General features: G+C 39.8%; 1 protein-coding gene and 1 long non-coding RNA gene across 5 annotated transcripts in view; one reads left to right on the top strand and one right to left on the bottom strand.

Annotated features, from left to right (window-relative positions):
• The window catches only part of septin12 (septin 12), a 65,429-nt gene that overhangs the window by 22,973 nt on the left and 20,178 nt on the right, over positions 1 to 22,278 (bottom strand). The window contains exon 1 of one of the 4 annotated variants that reach the window (XM_058048308.2): positions 6,471 to 6,595. The exons of the other annotated variants lie outside the window; for them this stretch is intronic. The gene's annotated coding sequence lies outside the window, so the exon portion shown is untranslated. Of the gene's footprint in view, positions 1 to 6,470; positions 6,596 to 22,278 lie in introns of those variants that run through there. 4 annotated transcript variants of the gene reach the window in all.
• LOC144901908 (uncharacterized) lies at positions 26 to 3,269 on the top strand. The gene is made up of 3 exons (XR_013630072.1): positions 26 to 78; positions 2,832 to 2,987; positions 3,065 to 3,269. It is a non-coding gene; the product is annotated as an uncharacterized LOC144901908 (long non-coding RNA).

Here is a 22,278-nt window from a genome sequence, read left to right as displayed (position 1 = left end):
ACCGTTTCCTGGTTTAACTTTCAGATAGCTGTACAATGTTTCACCACCAACAGGTTGAAGAACACAGCTACATTCGGGGTGAGTGGATCGATCCAAATATTGACAGTATCGATACAAAAGGGTCGTATCTGTATTGAGTCAAGGATGTTTAAGATAAAACGTTCACAAATGTTGACACTTAAAGTGAACAAACTGGAAATAAAATGTAAGTAAGTGCAATATTGTGTGTCAACATGTAAACTATATGGCGTGAAGCAGGGATGCTCTGATAGATCATCCACCGATTAGTATAGGCCAAGTTCTGTAAAAAACATGTCTTTGTGCCTTTCAAAGCCGATCACTAAAATCGATCGCCGTGCAATCATGATAACACAAACCTGACGTGAATGGGTTCAGTTAGAGGTGATGATACAACTGCACAATAGAAAAGATCATGTCTGCTGCAGCTTTAAAATGAAAGAACGGCCACAAGGTGGCAGAAGTGCATTAATAAGAGCTTTTGAAATACATGTTCTGCAGCAACCAGGAAGTGAAAAGGTATCTGGCAGTGCTGTGCGAAGGATATTATGCATTGACTAGAAATTGTCATGCCTGCATACACATAGTTCAGTTGCAAATGTTAAAATTGGAAAGTTCACGGTGTTATAGTTGTAAAAAATATATAATTTCATGTAAAACCACTTTTTTTGTGTTGTTTATGTTTTGGAGACATTTTGGTCAAATCTATATATGGCTAAATTTGTGTCAAAGTGAAAGTTATGCTCCCTTTTTTGTTGAGAACTGATATTTTGCTGAAACATCCCTATGTTCTACTGCTGATTACTAAACGGAAAAAGGTAAAAACAAACTTTTATTTTCTGATGAAATACTAGTCTCTAATCTTTCTTTTGGTAGATACCGTACCATGTCTTGATAGCCCAAGAACATAAAATATTCAGTGTGCCTTAAAAAATCAGTCAAAAACATCAAAAATGAGAGGGGCGGCTTTTGACTGTTCCAGCATGACTTTGCTCCGGTGCACAAAGCAAAGTCCATAATGTGTGGATGTGTTTGGTGTGGAAAAACCCTGAACTCAAACCCATCAAACACATTGTACATTTGTACTAGACCAGAGCCAGTCTATAGTGAGTCATGACCTAAAGATTGTCTTCCTAAACAAGTGTCAGCTGTTATAGCTACAAAATGGTGACCACCTCTAGAATGGGTACAATACAAACACACTCTTATCAATATGTGTCAATTGAACTGTCACCTAACAATGCAAAAGTGATGTGTAATTTACAGTAATATGACTCGACTCGGAAAGTTGATGAACAGGATTTCCAAATACTGGCATTGTAACATTGCGCAGTACCTGATGAAGTTACTTGAATCCAATGTTGAGCAATCAGTGTAAAAGAAGTGTGTGAGTGTAACCATTTGTTAGTATCCTTTCAGCGGTAGATTAAATGAATGTTTTACAGGAGTCTTAAGCCTTTTATTCCACTTTTTGGAATAAAGTTTTGGGGCAAAATAAAATTCTGGTCCAAATACCTTCATCAAGTCTTTATAATCCTTCATTCATTCATTCATTCATTCATTCATTTTCTGCCGCTTATCCTCATGAGGGTCGCGGGCGTGCTGGAGCCAATCCCAGCTGTTTTCAGGCGAGGGGCGGGGTACACCCTGGACTGGTCGCCAGCCAATCCCAGGGCACATATAGACAAACAACCATTCACACTCACATTCATACCTATGGACAATTTGGAGTCACCAATTAACCTAGCATGTTTTTGGAATGTGGGAGAAAACCAGACTACCCGGAGAAAACCCACCGTGTATGGGGAGAATATGCAAACTCCACACACAGATGGCCGAGGGTGGAATTGAACTCGGGTTTCTTAGCTGTGAGGCCAGCGTGCTAACCACTTTTTGCGCTGTGCAGCCAATAATAATCATAATTTTATATATATGGATTTACAAGGGGCTTTACAACCAGCTGTAACCACAGCTGCCCTGCGGTAAACTGACGAAAACGAGACTGCCAATTTGCACCTACCTCTCTGACCACTATCAAACATTCACTCACATGGAACTTTGTTCTACTGTATTGCAGCAGCAGGATGGGTCCCAAAAAGAATAATGGAGGCAGCCACGAGAGGTCACTATACTCCCTACTTCTCAAAGCCTTGACAATTGGGCTGTCTCATAAGCCAGCCTGACACAGCCAGATACGTATAGCATGTACCAATAATCTTTGCACTTTTTGTTAAAATATATCTATTTTTTAATTTGTGGATAACTACAGTGTTATTTCACACTACCTACCAAATTCAAACTGCACTTAATGTTAATTCATTAAAGGGTCAGTATGTACGTAGCTGGCTCAAAGTTACATCACCAGCACCTGGGTCCGATTCCCCGCTCGGTCATCTCTGTGTGGAGTTTGCATGTTCTCCCATGTGTGGGTTTTCTCCGGGTTCTCCGGTTTCCTCCCACATTCCAAAAACATGCTAGGTTAATTGGCGACTCCAAATTGTCCATAGGTATGAATGTGAGTGTGAATGGTTGTTTGTCTATATGTGCCCTGTGATTGGCTGGCGACCAGTCCAGGGTGTACCCCGCCTCTCGCCTGAAGACAGCTGGGATAGGCTCCAGCACCCCCGTGACCCTCGTGAGGATAAGCGGTAGAAAATGATTGAGTGTAAAGGTGACTATAGGGGTGTTAGTTCATGTTGAGAGTGCTCTAATAATGTTAAAATACGTATTTAGAAAGTTGTAAACAGGTTTTCTATGCTGCATCTTCCATTAATAATTAAGGGTATGCAACCAATTAACCACTACATATACAGTCCAGGGTGTACCCCGCCTCTCATCTGAAGACAGCTGGGATAGGCTCCAGCATGCCCACGACCCTCATGAGGATAAGCGGAACAGAAAATGGATGGATCAATATCCTGATGACAAGGAAGGAAGCCACCTTAGTGCAATTTGACTTAAATGAACTGGTCTGTAGGCCTCTACTACAGCAGTGTTATAGTCTACCTTGCCATTTATCTCCCATTATTCTTCCTTTTCTGTCCAGTTATCTGCCTCTGCTCGAGTGATGTGAAGTCTACTGAATGCTGAGAGATGACAGCATTCCAACATCGCCCACATTAAACACTTCCCAGACATCTCACATTCCTGTGACGCTCCTTCATCCGATACTAAAATGAGCTTCCCAAGGTTTAAGTTTCTGAAAGTACAATAACAATCTCTGTGAAAAATGCTGATATACCTGGAGAACATATCACATATACATATATATATACATATATATATACACACATATATATATACTATATACATATATGTACATATATATGTATATATATACATATATACACACATATATACATATATATATACATGTATATATATATATATACATGTATATATAGTATATATATACATATATATATAGTATATATATACATGTATATATATATATACATGTACAGTGAAGAAAATAAGTATTTGAACACCCTGCTATTTTGCTATTTCTCCCACTTAGAAATCATGGAGGGGTCTGAAATTTTCATCGTAGGTGCATGTCCACTGTGAGAGAGATAAACTAAAAAGAAAAATCCAGAAATCACAATGCATGATTTTTTAACAATTTATTTGTGTGATACAGCTGCAAATAAGTATTTGAACACCTGTGTATCATCTAGAATTCTGACCCTGAAAGACCTGTTAGTCTGCCCATTAGAAGTCCACCTGCACTCCATGTATCATCCTGAATCAGATGCACCTGTTTGAGGTCGTTAGCTGCATAAAGACACCTGTCCACCCCATACAATCAGTAAGACTTTAACTTGTAACATGGCGAAGACCAAAGAGCTGTCCAAAGACACCAGAGACAAAATTGTACACCTCCACAAGGCTGGAAAGGGCTACGGAGCAATTACCAAGCAGCTTGGTGAAAAAAGGTCCACTGTTGGAGCTATCATTAGAAAATGGAAGAAGCTAAACATGACGGTCAATCTCAATCGGAGTGGAGCCCCATGCAAGATATCACCTCGTGGGGTCTCAATGATTCTAAGAAAGGTGAGGAATCAGCCCAGAACTACACGACAGGACTTGGTCAATGACCTGAAAAGAGCTGGGACCACCGTTTCCAAGGTTACTGTAGGTAATACACTAAGACGTCATGATGTGAAATCATGCATGGCACGAAAGGTTCCCCTGCTTAAACCAGCACATGTCAAGGCCCGTCTTAAGTTTGCATATGACCATTTGGATGATACAGAGGAGTCATGGGAGAAAGTTTTATGGTCAGATGAGACCAAAATAGAACTTTTTGGTCATAATTCCAATAAGCGTGTTTGGAGGAAGAAGAATGAAGAGTACAATCCGAAGAACACCATCCCTACTGTGAAGCATGGGGGTGGTAGCATCATGCTTTGGGGGTGTTTTTCTGCACATGGGACAGGACGAGTGCACTGCATTAAAGAGAGGATGACTGGGGCCGTGTATTGTGAGATTTTGGGGAACAACCTCCTTCCCTCTGTCAGAGCATTGAAGATGGGTCGTGGCTGGGTCTTCCAACACGACAACGACCCGAAGCACACAGCCAGGAAAACCAAGGAGTGGCTCCGTAAGAAGCATATCAAGGTTCTAGCATGGCCCAGCCAGTCTCCAGACCTGAACCCAATCGAAAATCTTTGGAGGGAGCTCAAACTCCGTGTTTCTCAGCGACAGCCCAGAAACCTGACTGATCTAGAGAAGATCTGTGTGGAGGAGTGGGCCAAGATCCCTCCTGCAGTGTGTGCAAACCTGGTGAAAAACTACAGGAAACGTTTGACCTCTGTAATAGCAAACAAAGGCTACTGTACCAAATATTAACATTCATTTTCTCAGGTGTTCAAATACTTATTAGCAGCTGTATCACACAAATAAATTGTTAAAAAATCATGCATTGTGATTTCTGGATTTTTCTTTTTAGTTTATCTCTCTCACAGTGGACATGCACCTACGATGAAAATTTCAGACCCCTCCATGATTTCTAAGTGGGAGAAATAGCAAAATAGCAGGGTGTTCAAATACTTATTTTCTTCACTGTATATATAGTATATATATACATATATATAGTATATATATACATATATATATACTATATACATATATATACTATATACATATATATATATACACGTATATGTGTATATATATATGAGATATATAGATATATAGAGATGACAACACAGTGTGTGACGACGGAATTGTGTGGCTGTTCTATTCTGACAAATAAGATGCAGACAGCAATGAATGATTTTTATGTTAGGCTCATGTACCACTAGCCATGTTATATGCACTGTTGGGCACATTAAAAGTTAAAAATAATCTTTCTTGGTACTCAATATCCCATATTACGACGTGGACACCTGTAACATATAGACCGGTACGGTTTATATACAAATCTATTTTTCTCTTAATATTCGGAGAAGCATTTATTCCAGTGCGCTCACTGGTCTGGAAATTACAGTAATCATTCCGCCTTGGAAAAACAACAGTTCAGAAAAATCATTTAGGGCCCAAAATTGATGTGAAATGATTTCCCAAAAAGAGTGTATGTAATGCTAAGAGTCCACTGGGCCGGCGCCAGTTTGCGCCAATGCAATTTACTGTGGCGTCTAGTGTCCCCAATAAGGTGCCTTGTGGCGTGCAGTGGCTCAAACTGCCTCCAAACTGGCTTGTGGTTGCCCGTAAAAATTTTGTTTGTCAGCAAGAAACTGTCTAAATGTTTAAAATCTTCATCGCGCCACTTGCATCAAGCAATCGGCGTTGAAACCAAATGTCCAATGTCTATTGGAATCCACTGGAATGTAATGGCGTCAGCCAAGTTGCGCCAATGATGCTCAGACTTTTTTTTTCTTCCACAGGTTCCCCTACCTGTGATTGTGTCACTGGCAGTTTTGTCTATTCATTCATTTTCCATTGCTTATCCTGTTGAGGGTCATGGGTGAGTTTCAGCCTATGCCAGTGGACTTTGGGCACAAGGGTACGCTATGAACTATATGCTTCATTGTATTTCTTTTGGAGACTATTAGCTGCACCCATAACATTTTAGTGTCATATATAATGTATGGAAAATGAAACTGCAGAATGACTTAACGTTCCCAAACAGTGAAACCCATAGCATCTCACACATGGACACATGGAGTGACAATTTATGAGACTGAATCCAGGTTTGCTCATGCAGGTATAACTATGCGGGCTGGCACAAATAAAATGGACCACCACATTCCATCCAGTAGATGGCATTGTAATTCTGGATAGTCAGGCAACAACACAGTGAGTGCCAAACACACATCAACAGAACATTACACAGTTAGCATCATCTTCGTCATGATACAAACCAGCAAAACATGGAACAAGTAAGTTAACACACAACAGCCAAGAACGACAAAGTACACATGTTCCAAAGTCAACAGTTTCACTCTCACCATCGACAAGCAGTCTGTCTCCTCCTCCCCTCAGGTAAAGAGTCTTGGTGTCATCCTGGTTAGTGAACGTTTGTACAAATCCCACATCAACAACATCGCTCCATCTGCTTACTTTCACCTCCGCAACATTAATCGTCTCCACCTTTGCCCCACTGTCCATGCTGCCTCCATCCTTATCCATAGCCTGGTCACTTCCCACATTGACTCCTCCATTATCTTCAGCTGGACCAGAACTCTGCTGCACGAATTTTAACCATAACCGCCTTTTTTCATCACATTATCCCCATCATACAGCAACTTCTGGCTCCTGGTCCAGCCCCCTGTACTTGACTGACATCCTCGACATTGCCACCCCAGCTCGCTCCCTCAGATCCTCCTCCTCGGTTCACCTCACTGTGCCCTCTGCCCGCCTCAGCACCATGGGGAACACAGCTAAGACTCTGGAACTCATTACCATCAGACAACAGAAATATTGACTCACTCCCCATCGTCATATCTACACTCAAAACTCATCTCTTCAAAATTGCATACTAAATTGCATACTCCCTCTGGCTTGTTTGTGTTGTTTCTATCCTTTGTTGTCTGTGTCACATGCAGGGTGCTTGGGTTTTACAGATGTATACTTTGCTACATTTAAGTTTGCTGGAGAATGAACTGAAAGCAACAAAAATATAAAGTTTGACCTCTTTGCGGCGCTAGAGGGCAGGCCGGGGTTTCATCATCAAGGATCAAGTGCCTGAGATAAAAACTTTAAAACATTTTCTTCAGGCAAATATCCACGTGGTCAAAGTGAACCCAAGGGTAAAATGTATGAGTAATATTTGGGAAGAATAGGAGGGTTAAAGTGAAATATTACTACTTTGACTTGATTGATTGATTCATCTGACACCCTGACCTTCCCTTGCACTGCCCCGAAGCTTCATTTAGCCTTTGACCAACGCTCTTGAGATAAATCTTCTGAATCAATGGCTTGATTGATGAACTTGTCTGTGTTCAACATCATAATGACTTAATTGTTAATCACACAACAGCTGCCACTATCAAAGTATGTTTCTACAAGGGTTAATAAGTCATTAGCATTTTCTTCAGAGGTACAAGTGCAATCACAACATCTATATCCATACAACAACACACATGTTAAAGGGGATCTTTTTCCACTTTTTTCACCTACAAATGTTGTTAGAATGTTGTATTCTGGTGTGACATGATGTTTCAGATAATGAAAGAAGTTTCAGCCATGTTTGGGATGGCTCAAAACGCTCTGTTTCTAAACGTGTGATAAAACTGTTTCTTTGTGATGTCACATAGGGATAGACTTCCTGATATGGTTCATAGTTAGGAAGCACTTGGGGCGTGTGACCAATCACAGCAGAGTGGGCGTGCCCGTAGGCAGGCTGTGGGCGGAATAAATTAAAGACCGTTGTGGCAGGAAGCACAAAACAAAGGAAATACCGCTGGAATAGGTGCAGATTCTGGAAGGTCTAAAATGTTTTCTGTGGCGGGTTATTGTGTGTAGCTACTCTATAGGAGTCAAATCAATACTATAGGAGAGACCAGATCAAACCAAATAGCAATAATATCAACAGTATCAACACCAAGGGTTGTATCAATATTTTCTACTTCTCTTCTGTGTTTATTTTCACAGAATTTTATTTTTTTATTGCCATTGTTACATTGTAATTTCCGTGGGGGTTATGTTCCAGGGCCACCAGCATATACTGTACAGTCACGGTATAGAAGTTATATTCAAGTATCACTTTTGCATCTCACAACAACTGTGGCGCATTTAAGGAATGCCGAACATAGTGTGAAACGAATACGCTTGATGATAAAACAACATCAGTGAAGCATACAAAGACAGCGGGAAAAAATGACCCTCGCATACAAAGCAAACCCTCGCGACCCTAATGAAGATAATTTGTTGTATATTGTTAAATTACTCACAGAAAGTTTGTTGATAAACATATTTTTAGTATTGATATCAGCATTGGAAATATATAGTATGGGATTGACTGTTTACTGTCTTGCCCCCCCCCACAGTTATCTAACCAAGCACATCGTTTCAGCTTGCACAAATAGCCATTTAGCTATTTTCGGACTGTTAAAGTATCCTTCAGCACACCCTGACATAAAGGAAAGAATACACATCATCAATGTGTAAGTAAGGCAAACATCGAGTAGAAAAGTGCTGTATGACTCCATATTTATCTTAGCTACAAAAAAGGAGAGCCACAGATGCAGTGTTGCCAAATTGGAAATGCCAAACGATCAGTACCAGTATAGCTTATAATGTACCTTTAAATAAACTAACAAGCTGTCACTGGCCAAACAGCGCCCCCACCTGGCTGTAAAAGGCATGTGAGACAATACAAATTTATATATTCTGTTTGTTTGCTAACAGCAATATACGGATGTGGTTAAATGATTGTACTTTATGGAAATTTGGATTGACATGTATTAAAACAATCACTGCTTTGCATCATTTTTGCACAAACATAAATATTTGCACAATTTATCGGTGGCTTTTAGCCCTTTGAGAGTCATTTCCTTAATTGGAGAATGAATCATTTTGAACGTCTTCATAAATTATTACACACTTGGGAACAATGAGATGTGTGCTGTACGACAAAAAAGAAAATGAATAAAAATGCCCTAGTTTTGGACAAAAAAAATTGACCAAAAAAAACAAAATTGTGAGGTTATCATGTTGGAAAATGACCATACTACCATACTGCTATCGAAGGTGTACATTGAATACTCCAAAGTATATCAATTTCAGTATTTTCTCATGAGAAGATAGTATACTGTCATACAAATAGCTGCTGAAATGAGAGGGCCGTACTCATTTTTGCGAGCTAGTTTTTTCTGAAACAGGGATCTGCACACAAAAGGCTGTCTTTTTTTCTGATGGAAGTGCAAAAGGTCATAGACAGAAACACATGCATGCAAACAGACACACCTACATTTGTTAGTGATAAAGCTGCACCTTTGTCTTATCTGGGGTATTTCCTCAAACTCACAATGTTTACAACCTACTTGGCCTGCTGAAGAAGACCACAGGTAACTTATTTCATTTCATATAGTGTTTTGTTGAACACACCTTCGAGTCTAGCATCCACCCTGGATTGTATGCTGTTACTGGAGGCTCCCCCCCAGATCAATACGATTAACTCTATTGAAACAAGTCTTAATATTTCCACTTTTGACTGACACCTCACTCGATCTTCCTGTAATGTGCATGTTGGCCACACAGTCAGGAGTTTGGGAAGACCTGGGTTCGATTCTCCGCTTGGGCATCTCTGTGTGAAGTTTTCATGTTTTCATGCATGCTAGGTTAATTGGTGACTCCAAATTGTCCATAGGTTTGAATGTGAGTTTGAATGGTTGTTTGACTAGATGTGACCTGTGATTGGCTGGCGACCAGTCCAAGGTCCCCCAAATATAGCTGGGATAGGCTCCAGCATACCCCAGTGAGGATAACTGGTATAGAAAATGGATGGATGGTTTACAGAGCTTTTACTTATGTAAACACTCAACCATAACTGCAGGCAAACATAAATGTCGGACCAGTCGGAAAAAGAAACACCAATGAAAACCACCTTCAAAACCACAGAATTAGACAAATATGGTTAAATTTGGTAAAGGGGTAACTAATAAATGTACTCCAGTAAAAATGTCTACATCGAACCTTACATTCATAAAAACAAATTGCTGCACACTTTCATAATTGTTGTCACTGTCAACATCCCTCCTCACCCTCATCCTCTTGCTTGTCTTTTATTCCCTTCTTCTGCCCTGATGTGGAATCATCACCACAATCTTTCATGGCAGCTCCTTAAAAAATCCACCCTGATGGGGAACCGTCACTAGATCGTCAACTCTCTTGCTTACACACTTCTAAATACAACATTAAAAAAAATTATTAGAAAAAAATAATATTAATACAAAATTATTAATATAGATGTTACCCAACTTGGTTGAACCAACTGGATGATGGAACTGGAACTTATTTTGATGAGTAAAGTCAACTTTCCCAGCTGCAGTTCCACAGTTCATCACTTAAACATGTTTGACAAAGTGGAGCCTGTGTGTCCTGGTAATGTCTCTGCAGTCTGAACTCTAGCAGACAACTGTAATTAAGCATGAAAGTTTGTCTCCCAAACTAGTCCCAATGTCTCCACCCAGGATTGGACAATCACACATTACCAAAGATGAACACATTTCCCAACCCTTCCCAAACAGAGCATCTATTAAAGATGATTCAGGCACTAAAGCTGCCCAGAGTGGTACTTTACAAGCTTTACAGTTTCCTGTTGATGTGGAGTTAAGTACAGTACAGTGTGGCCTGACAGAGCTCGACATCAACATTTAACACATGAACACAGTTCAACCACTGGATAAACTGCCAATAATAAATGTGTGTTATCTACATTTATTGAAATCAAAAGTTCAACGACACTTTCAAGAAAGAAGAAGAATTAAAGAACTGGGGAATACATGATATGCAGTAAGGTAAGTTAACCATATGCTCCTCACATCTCGTCCAGTCTCTCTGTTGGGACTTGCTGATAAAAGTCAAAGCTCAGTGGCCACTTCCTGTCTGAAGCATTACAATGGCGAGGTACAGTCAACTCTCATTTGTTGTGGGGAATTGGTTGCAGCCCCGACTGTGACAGCTGAAGTTCTGCCTAGTACAATTCAACATCAATAAATGTAATATTTTCACATTTCGAGCATAGAAGCCCGATGATAGGCTGAGCTCACTTTTTTTAATGCGGTTGAGATACTACAACAACAAGGAACTTTCCTAATGCTAACAGTGAGTTATAATGTCTTATAATTGCTTGTCATGTCTACTCTATTAGGAAATACTTATGAGTATAAAGTTGACTATAGGGATGTTATCTCATGTCTACAGGGCCCTAATGTTGAAAAAACATTTTTAGAAGGTCATAACTGTTTATGACTTACAGGGCTCTAATAATGTTAAAATCATTTTAGAAGGTCATAAACACTTAAAAACATTTTTAGAAGGTTATAAACAGCTATGACTTTCTAAAAATGTTTAACGTTATTAGAGCCCTATAGACATGAGATAACACCCCTATAGTCAACTTTATACTCTTATTACCTGATACAGTGAGACTTACCTGATACAAGTTGACTATAGCGGTGTTATCGCATGTCTATAGGGCTCTAATAATGTAAAAATATTTTTAGAAGGTCATAAGCAGTTCTGAACTTCTAAAAATGTTTTTTTAACATTATTAGAGCCTTGCGGACATGAGATAACACTATAACCCTATAGTCAACTTTATACTCATGTTACCTAATAGAGTAGACATGGCAAGCAATTATAAAGACATTATAACTCACTGTTAGCATTACGAAAGTTCCTTGTTGTCTCAAACACATAAAAAAAAAAGAGCTGTGCCTATCATCCATCCTCACTACGACCAGCAGAAAAAGCAAAAGCAAGTAAGCACTCATTCCTTTTTGTTTGAGTCTCTTGCCATGGGATGTATTCAATATTATACAATATTAAAATGCAACTTATTAAAAAGGTAATTTCCAGAATAATTTACTTTTTGTACATTGTAATCATTCTAATTTGGCCCATCTGACCTGATGAGCAAATAAGCACAAAGCATAAATAGACATAAGTTCAAAATAATAATACCAGTGTAAACTCCCTGGTTCTGAACACAATGGGTTAAAATACTTGAGGTATTATCGATGCATTCATAAATAACCAGTATTTATGAGTATTTTGTCACCATATGACAGACTGATGCTACTCTGTACTATTTAAGTAAACGTGACACATGGAGTCACGGAGGATAGGGTGATAAATCATTTGTTTTTATATTTCATAAACCATGCATACTTGAGTCATGTAATCATGCCAACCTCTAAATATTACTCCCCTTGTGGTACAAGAGAATGGAATTTAATATCTCTTCACTGCTTTCATCCTTTCACTAACCCTCCCCTCCCTTTGTGTCTCTCATCCAAGACTCTCTCCATCTTTGCTAACTCTCTTCCACCTTCCTCTTTATCCCTCTCTCTATTCTGCATTAAGAGGGATTAGAAGTCTTTGCTGTGGCTCCCTGGGGCCAAAGACCACATTACAAGGACTTGCTGATGCACATCATGGGAATGACCTTGTCTTGAAACTCAATGGATAAGGGATAATTGTTTGTAATAATGCCAGATATGTAGGTTAGGGTGGGGTGTCCACAGAAAAAATACAGACCGGAGATGAAGTGACATAATTGGAACACGCAAAAGGTGCACATAACTGATTGAGGTCAGACACAATTTCAGGCTGAGGGTTGGCCATGTTTTATTTCATGCATGTGCATGTCAATATTTAGGTAATATTAAAGTAGCAAACAGCAAAACATGTCCTGAATCCAGGAAAATGCAACAAAATGGAGAGCACACAAACATTTTCAGGAGTCAAATTGCATGTTGAGTACTATAAGATAATTCATGTATTTTATGTTTTATATAAAAATACAATTGTGTTTCTTGTGCCTTAATTTATTTTTTGTTAAAGGCACTATTTTTGCTGTATGACTGATGTGAAATGGTGTATAAAGGAGATGCATTAACTAGAGCGAGAGTTTCATCCCAACAGGTGTGTTACATACACACACAGGCTCTGCAATTTTTAGGAAATGTGTACATTGCAGGAGCAGGAGAAGCCGCTCGCAATGGCCGGGTTTGAGGCATTCATGCTATCCCGCTGGATGTCCATAGAGTTTGGCTGCGGGAGAACAGCGGTAGGAGTACGTTGTGGCTGTGCAATCTCCATAAATGCAATGTCAGTGCCTCGTGCTCTATATTGGTTCTTATAAAGGGAAAATCCTGATACCGATATCAACCGATTTTGGGCTGATAATTATCGGTGGGCGATAGTATCGAACATCTCTAAGTATCACTCATGAAAACAAACATGGCGGTGTATGAGACAGAGGATGTTTACCAGTTTACTATTATCATGTAATGCAATTTTAATTTGAAATTTTAATTCATTAATTTTCTACTGCTTATCCTCCAAAGGGTTGCAGGCGTGCTACAGCCTATCCCTGGACTGGTGGCCAGCCAATCACAGGGCACAAATAGACAAACAACCATTCACACTCACATTCATACCTATGGACCTATGGACAATTTGGGCCGCACGGTAGTTGAGTGGTTAGCATGTCGGCCACACAGTCGGGAAGACCTGGGTTCTACTCTCTTCTCTGGCATCTCTGTGTGGAGTTTGCATGCCCCCCCCCAGTTCTCTCCGGTTTCCTCCCACATTCCAAAAACATGCTAGGTTAATTGGCGACTCCAAATTGTCCATAGGTATGAATTTGAGTGTGAATGGTTGTTTGTCTATATGTGCCCTGTGATTGGCTGGCCACCAGTCCAGGGTGTAGAAAATTGATGGGTGAGGAAAAATGTGATAATGTAAAGAAAAACATTGTGAAATGTCGATACTAATAACTAAAGATAACACAAAGGTAATATTTAAAAACTGTTAAAATATGAAAATCTTCTGAACTTTCAGTATGCAGACCTCGTGGAAAGACTTTGAGCACCTTTGGTCCAGTATGAATACGCCCTTCTTGTCCCCAGCTCCTATGTTGTCCTTGGCCCACAGCCAGTGTGTGTATCCAGCTCGCAGGTTCCTGCTTTCAATCGGACAGACCAAAGGGCATCTATGTTAAAATAGCTGAACCGATTGAAAACAAATTCAAGACAAGCCCAGCTGCAGGCAACTTTTACGTCTTGCATCCGTACATTACCTTGACTGACACTGACACACACCCATTGTTACTCACACATGGCTGCAGTGTTTTCTGACCCTTCAGTTTAACGCATTCTCTGCTAAATGTTGACAGTTCCACTGAAGCATGTACTGACCTGTGTCTACCCTGTTGTTTGGCAACTGGCAAAATGTATCAAACAAGGAATCCTTTTTGACACACTAAGAGGAAGATTAGGGAGGAGGATTCCCTCTGATCTCAACTCAGGGACATTCACATGTCATAGTCTGTGAAGGACCCATTAGCTGTCAATCCTTTGCACTTTTTAATTTGAACCTTTCCTTTTGTTTCATGTAATGCCAGGGGACATGTAGTCAAGCCAACAAGTTATGGGTCTCGTTTTGTTCTGTGATCATGAAAGTGATTATAGATTTGTAGAATGCTACATCATATTACGGATGACAACAAGAACTCCCGCTTCAGGTCAGGTCGATCCCCCAAAATATGTTTTGTTTTTCTTCTGCGTAGACTGACATTTATGTTTTACGAATACCACTTAGGGGCTGCACCGCGGACGAGTGGTTAGCACGCAGGCCTCACAGCTAGGAGACTCAAGTTCAATTCCACCCATGGTCATCTCTGTGTGGAATTTGCAAGTTCTCCCCGTGCATGTGTGGGTTTTCCCCGGGTACTCCGGTTTCCTCCCATATTCCAAAAACATGCTAGGTTAATTGGCGACTCCAAATTGTCCATAGGTATGAATGTGAGTGTGAATGGTTGTTTGTCTATATGTGCCCTGTGATTGGCTGGCAACCAGTCCAGGGTGCACCCCGCCTCTCGCCCGAAGACAGCTGGGATAGGCTCCAGCACACATGTGTCCCTCGTGATAAGTGATAGAGAATGAATGAATGAATTTCCAGGGCTCGACAATAACGATGTACCGATGGCCCGGGGCAAGTTAAAACAAAATTCGGGCAAGTAAATCTAATCAGTGATATTCCCGTGCACTTAGTCATGCCATACTGCCAAGAGTTTTTTTTTTAAAGCGGTTCTTGTTGGGTGTTGGTAAAACACGGACTGCATAATTGCGGTGGTAATTTGCAAAGCAATCCTTGCAAATCTTGAAATGGACCAATCAGAATCGTTTATTTAGACCGCGGTCCGTAATCCACAGTCTGCGTTTTACCCACACCCGTTGTTCGCGATCAACCAATCAGCGATTGTTTGACTACGAAAACATCCGTCATGGCGTCGCTGCCAACATCGTCTAATTCTGAAGGAAACAGCAAAAAGTGATGAACCAGTGCCTCCTAAACAAGTATTTTATTAGCGGCAGCAAATCAAAGGATGGCACAGGTGAGTGAATCACATTGCTGTGACAATTTGTGACAAAAAGTGGTCACAATGAAACACCACCGATTAGATCCAATACCAAGTGCTGATTTTGCACAAGCTACAAAATCTAGCGCTTCCATTTCTCTGTGGATTTTTCTCACCTTTGCTTCACAAATTATTGTTTGACCATTGAGCATTTTTCCTGGATTAAAAACACTTTACTAGTACACAAATGTGTCTATTCAATAATGTTTCATTGTGGTGCACAACTTGTGAATATCACTGCTTACTACGACTACGATGTGTAAGGTATTATTTATTTTATTATTTTATTTATTTGAGATTCTCATGTGATGCCACAAAAAATTACATGATATCATTATGGCAGTCTTTTCATTTTACATGGGGCAAGTTCGGGCAAGTAGTTCTCACCTTAAGGATTCCCTATGGGCAAGTCATTTTGGTTTTTAATGTAGAGCCCTGATTTCCCTATGCGGTCCAATGAATCTTTTGCAGATCTATCTTCTGGCCAAGTGGTTAGCATGTTTGTTATACAGTCAGAAGATTTGGAAAATGTGGGTTGTGGGTTCCAATCTCTATTTGGAGTTTGCGTGTTACTCCATGCTACTCCGGTTTCCTTTCACATTTCAAAAAAATGTGGATGAATGAATAACAGGTGACTCCCATTTGCTCGAAAAAGACGGCATATTTATTGACTCAGGGATAATTATGTAATAATAACTCACTGTGTGTGCATGTGCAAGTCTCTGCTTTTTCACGGGTGACTCAAGTGAATCCAGTACCTGATACACTTCAATGTGTGACTCATAAGAACTGGAGTCAGTAAAAGGAATTGAATTTCCGATCACTAATAGACTGCAGCCAAAGTCATACAACAACACCATTTGAACAAAGTGCTTACTACTACTACTACTACTACTACCACCACTGCTACTACATGCAACACTTGCCTTACCATCTGTCAAAATATCATAATTTTTGTCAATGTATTGTTCGAATCATAAACTAATCATGAACTAATGAAATCATGAGGTCATTATAGATTCCACCCCCCATCCTAAAGCATCCAATTCACCGTCTGTTGATAATTACAGTCATTTTCCAGTACTTTACATACTCTCACAATCCGAGCCTTACCTTTTTTCTGCTTATCATGACATTTCACTGCACTTACTCTTACTTCTGAATTACAAGTCTACGTTAATCATTATTCCTGACATTTCTTTCGCTTCACTTTGCTTTTTTTAAGAGTAAGCTGACTTTGAAGAACAGTGTCTAAGTTCTTTTCAGAAAGGTTTTACAAAGTGAGGTCATTCCAGCTGACCCCCAAATCGTGTAAGGACATGTTTGAAACAGTTGATTAGTGCTCGTCCTGTCATGCTTTCCTGCCAACCGACACATTTGCCGTTCAAGACCATCTATCGTGGTTTGTGTGCTCATATGATAGTAAAGGTAGAAAAGCAAGCACAGGAAAAGCTTTTCATGACCCTACACCAAACAACTGGACAGGAAAGGAAAGGGTCTTGGGGGAGGTCAAACAAAACAATGGTAAAAAGAACATTTCCATGGACTATGTTGGTATCTAAATCCAGCTTAAAGATCGATACTAATTACAGCAATAATCCCAATCAGACTGTCCGTTATAAGCAATGTAGATTATAAATGAAATAATTTTGTAGTCCGAGTTTAGAAGACCTGTTTAAAGCCTTCTAAAGAAATGTTTTTAACATTATTACAACAAAAATTACAGAAATAATACCCCATAGACATTTTACTCTGTATTACTCGATACAGTAGACATAACATAAAATAAGCCATTTAACACATAAATAAAACTCCTGATTGTGTGTATATGTGTTCGGTGGTGTGGACTGGAAGTGAGAGCCGCAGTTCCGAGTTGAGTTTTAGCCTGCTGTGGGTTCCGGCTGCGACAGGAACCCTTGTTAGGGATTATTATGCCTGTTGTGAGATAATTTAAACCTGTTGTTTCGGTGGTCAAGTCTGGTGCTTGTGTGTCTCAGCGAACCTTGCAGTAACATTATTAGCACCCAGTGACCTGTGTGGAATGTATTTAACAATTGTTATGCTTTGAATATTTTCGACTAATAATAGGGCGTATTCAACAACAAAACAGCTTTTTGATGGAAACAGTTTGACTCTGGAACAGATTATTTTTATTTCCATGATTTCTTATGGGGACTTCTTTTTTCCAGGATTTGCTTTCATTATTTGTGCTTACTCTGATTCTTCCATCATGTGACATTTCTTTTCCTCTGTGTGTTGCGTTAAGAGCAGAGGAAAAGTGAAGAGGAAAGGACACTGGGGGGGGGGGGGGGGGGGGGGTTGTTTTGTTTTGATGTTTTTATGGAAACAAACCATCAGAGTGAAGGACTAAGTGTAGCAAAACAATCATTCAAAATGAGCACTGTTACAACACATTAGTCTGTTATTTACAGCCTGAAAGCCGATGAAAGCACGGGTGGTTCGTGTGAACGCTGATGAAAGTGGTGTGAAGGAGATTGCACAATGCAGGAATGTTGTGTACAAATCACAGCAAGGCTTTCAACCAAAAACACTGGCATCACTGCACTACAGATTAGAAAGGAAATTGCAGTTTGGAATCTTACGGTAAGTAAGGTATGGTAAGAAAAAACATTGGCTTGCAAACAGCCCAGGGTGTACCCTGCCTCTTGCCCAAAGTCAGCTGGGATAGGCTCCAGCATACCCCCACAACCCTAATAAGGATAAGTGGCATAGAAAATGGATTGATGCCATGTTAATGACATTAGCCAAAAGGTCAGCTTTACCCACCCATACACAAACACTTCTGCACATCCAAAAACATTCCAAAATTTCTTCTGCAGGTTTCAAGATGAATGAACAACAATTTATGACCTATCTATACTTGTAAAAAAGCACAAAAGACATGACGGATAATCTGATGCAATCAGCGTACTAGCTGGTTCTGCGAGACTTCCTTCCACTTTGTAGATGTAAGGGTCTGCCAAAATCAAAATATTTAAAAGCTAATGAAAGTAACAATACATTTTTAAGACCTTCATAAAGAAATCATATGTAGGATATTTTATGAGATCTTAAAATAAGTTTTGAGATTTTAATGCCTTAAATGTTCCAATAAGGGACGCATACAGAAAAAAATCATTGGATATTTTTATACATATTTTTTATTTTGTATAAAGGCTACATCATCTCTGTGTGTAGTTTGCATGTTCTCCCCGTGCATGCGTGGGTTTTCTCCGGGTACTCTGGCTTCCTCCCACATTCCAAAAACATGCTAGGTTAATTGGAGACTCCAAATTGTCCATAGGTATGAATGTGAGTGTGAATAGTGGGTGTCTATATGTGTGTCCCTAATGAGGTTTTTTTTTAAAGTTTCTAATTTTACTTCTCCGTGTGCCCTCGGCCAATAATAAAATGACGAATGACCCCTTGGGCCGCACTTTGGATACCCCTGCCGTAAATTAAAATTGTTGTATTTTAGACTTTTAAGACCCCACATATACCTTGTTTAAGTACAAAAACATACACGTATGTTAAGATGTCGACGAGAAACCAAAATGCATATAGCCTGACTGGCCCACAACATACAGACATCTTGAGATCAACACATATTCATAACATAGCATGCTAGAAGAAGATAAAGGCAGTGTTGTTTTGTATTTAAGGACTGGACCATCTGAAACCATATAACATGTCATCACATTTTACAATCAGATGTTAAAAGTTTGTTTGAAATGTACAAAAAGGCAGGCGTTTTAATGAGAAAAAGCTGAAAATATTCATGAAATGAAAATGGCTTACACGTGTATTTGATAAGTATAATACAATAGGCAAAATAAGTGTTTAATCCCCTGCTGATCCCCTTGCAAAAATCTGTTTGAAAAGGCGTGGTAAAACCGTGACTTTGTGATGTCACAGAGGGACAGACTTCCTTATATGTAAACTCTCTGCCCTCCCACAAGTGCTGCTCCACTGTATACTCGCTAGCAATGCCTCAAAAGGGAACGCCACATTTGTTTACAATTCCTAAAGACACCACCATCAGGCACAAGTGGTTGGAGTTCCTAATTCCCTACCAGCAAAAGAAATGCATTTTAATCTGTCAACAGCATTTCACACTGGAATGTTTTGTGAACATGGGACAGTATGCAGCTGGACTAGCCAACTTGCTGGAGCCCTATGCCTTTCCAACGTTACTTGGTCGTGTGGAAGAGTAAGCAATAAGTCACAGTTTATCAGTGTCCTAATGGTGTTTATTTTGTGTAAGTCATGGAGCAAAAGCGCTTGTCTTGTACATTTTAGCATAGGGGATTCGGGGTTGCTAATAGCATTTTTCCACTATAATTAGTGGCTCTACCCGAGTATTTTTGGTAGTCCCGCAAAACACATTAGACGTTACCGATGTTGTAGAAAACCTAACGCTAAAATGCCAAAGTTAAAAAGTTACTTAAAGTACGTCTTGAAGTAACCTCTTTTCCTGAGAAACGTCAGACTGCACCGCTCTTATACCGTTTATTAACTCAAATAGTTATCAGCCCAAACCGGAAGTGTTTCAATGCTCTCAGCAGTGTCACCAACGTGGGTAGAATACATTAAAACAAACAAATCCAAATAAATAGAGCTGAATAGGTGCAGATTCTGGAAGAACTAGACCACTTTCTGTGTTGGTTATCGTGTGGAGCTGCTCAAAAGGAGCCCACAACTCAATACAAACGGGAAAAATACTCGTCAGACTCGAGCTGTCCTATCCTATCAGATAATAATCTAATTCAATGCTCTGGGAATACAACATCCTGGATGAAAGAGAATATTCAGAAATTTCTGCAATGTTCACATCTTTTGTAATTCATGGGGTAAATTTACAAAACTCAACAGGGGATCACATACTTACTACAATGCTGACATAATCCTCCTTTAATCTGTATATGTATTGTTTTTTTTTATTTTTATAACTGGCATGTTTTAAACAAAACATCTGAATTTGATGTGATGAAGTGCCAAGTCACAGCTCAAAGACGTTTATGGAGGAAGCAGCATAATAATAGTCATCTCCTATCTTCAGGGTAATCCATTTTACCATTCTTTTATCACTATTTCATCTAAGAGGAATTGGTTTCCTTCCCTGATGAGTTTAAAGGCAAAATGAAGGGAAACTCCAAACAGGTGCCTTAAAACACGTGCATCCTGTTTACTAAACCTCAACCAGACTCTCACGTAAACATTGAGGTATCTCATCCGACCAAATAGAAGAACAAGAGCCAATAGACCATCACATCTCTGCGAACAGCTAATTATATGTGCTGTACAGCCTAATATTTCCTCCTCACATGTCTTGGTTTGATGGCTCAATAAAGCGTGTGGCAAAACATCTTGAAGAGAGGCCAACTTTAGACATAGTGGTTGGCTGGTACTCACTTTGTTATCAGAGGGAAGCAGAAGCCGGGAGGTGGTGAACTAAAATAACTTTAGCCGTTAAATACATCATACATGCTCAAAGACACACAAAATGAGAACTCAAATATTTGTGTGCGTGTGTGGTGTCCTTAAAAAGATTTAAAACACAAGCCACCCGTTGACCTGGGACCTGTACTACAATAAAGTTTAACGGTCTTGTCTTTTTTCGCTCTCCAGCTTCACTAAATCAAACATTCAAAAAAGTGGCATAAACATAAAATTAAACTTAAAACAAATATACACCCGCACAATGCTAAAAATAGTCAGCATTTCAGTATGTGGAATTGAACAATACACTGACATGACCCATTTCAAGAAAGAGTACAAGAGAGTACCGAACCATACTGTAGGTAAATACTATGCAATGTTGTTTGGTCTAGAGACAGTGCCACTGAGGAAAAGACTGGAAGCAGAGACGAGGATACTGAGGTTCTCATTGGGAGTGACCAGGATGGATAGGATCAGGAACAAGTACATCAGAGGGACATTACATGTTGGAGCCCTTGGAAATAAAGTGGAGAGGAGAAAAGAGAAGAGATAGTGAATATATTGGTAGAAGGATGCTTCGTTTAGAGCTGCCAGGTAGGAGGCGTAGAAGAAGACCAAAGAGGAGGTTTATGGATGTAGTGAAGGAGGACATGAGGGTAGTGGGACAAGTGTGTTGTTGTGTGTGAGGGACAGATGCAGAAGACAAGGTTGGATGGAGGAGATTGATTTGCTGTGACGACCCCTAAAAGGAAAAGCCCAAAGAGAAAGAAGAAGATCCAGAAACCGGAATGTTGAAGGTTCGATCCTGACAGTAACCAAGTAGTTAGGATGTTGGCCATACAGTCAAGAGACCTGGAAGATCTGGGTTTGAATCTCTGCTTCAGCATCTCTTTGTGGAGTTCTCCACATGTGTACGTTTTCTCTGCGTGGTCTGGGTTCCTGCCACATTCTAAAACATGCATGCTAGGTTAATTGGCGACTGTACATTGTCTATAGTATGAATGTGAAAGGTTATTTGCCTATATTTGCCCTGCGATTGCCGCACATAATTTCACACAATAATGACAAGCAACCAGGAAGGGATCGGGTTGGTGTTTCCTTTGTTCCTGGAGGAAGTGGTAATTCACAACAGGCCACTGTTAACAATAAACTAATGGATTGCTCATCAAGTCTGTAATTATTACCTGTTAGACATCTTTAATGCAGTTGATGGTACAACATTAGTG

Source organism: Doryrhamphus excisus, linkage group LG16, assembly GCF_037039965.1.
Source record: "Doryrhamphus excisus strain RoL-2023G ecotype Guam linkage group LG16, RoL_Dexc_Guam_v1.1, whole genome shotgun sequence".
Lineage (NCBI taxonomy): Eukaryota > Metazoa > Chordata > Actinopteri > Syngnathiformes > Syngnathidae > Doryrhamphus > Doryrhamphus excisus.
This window is presented reverse-complemented; position numbering and strand designations above follow the sequence as displayed.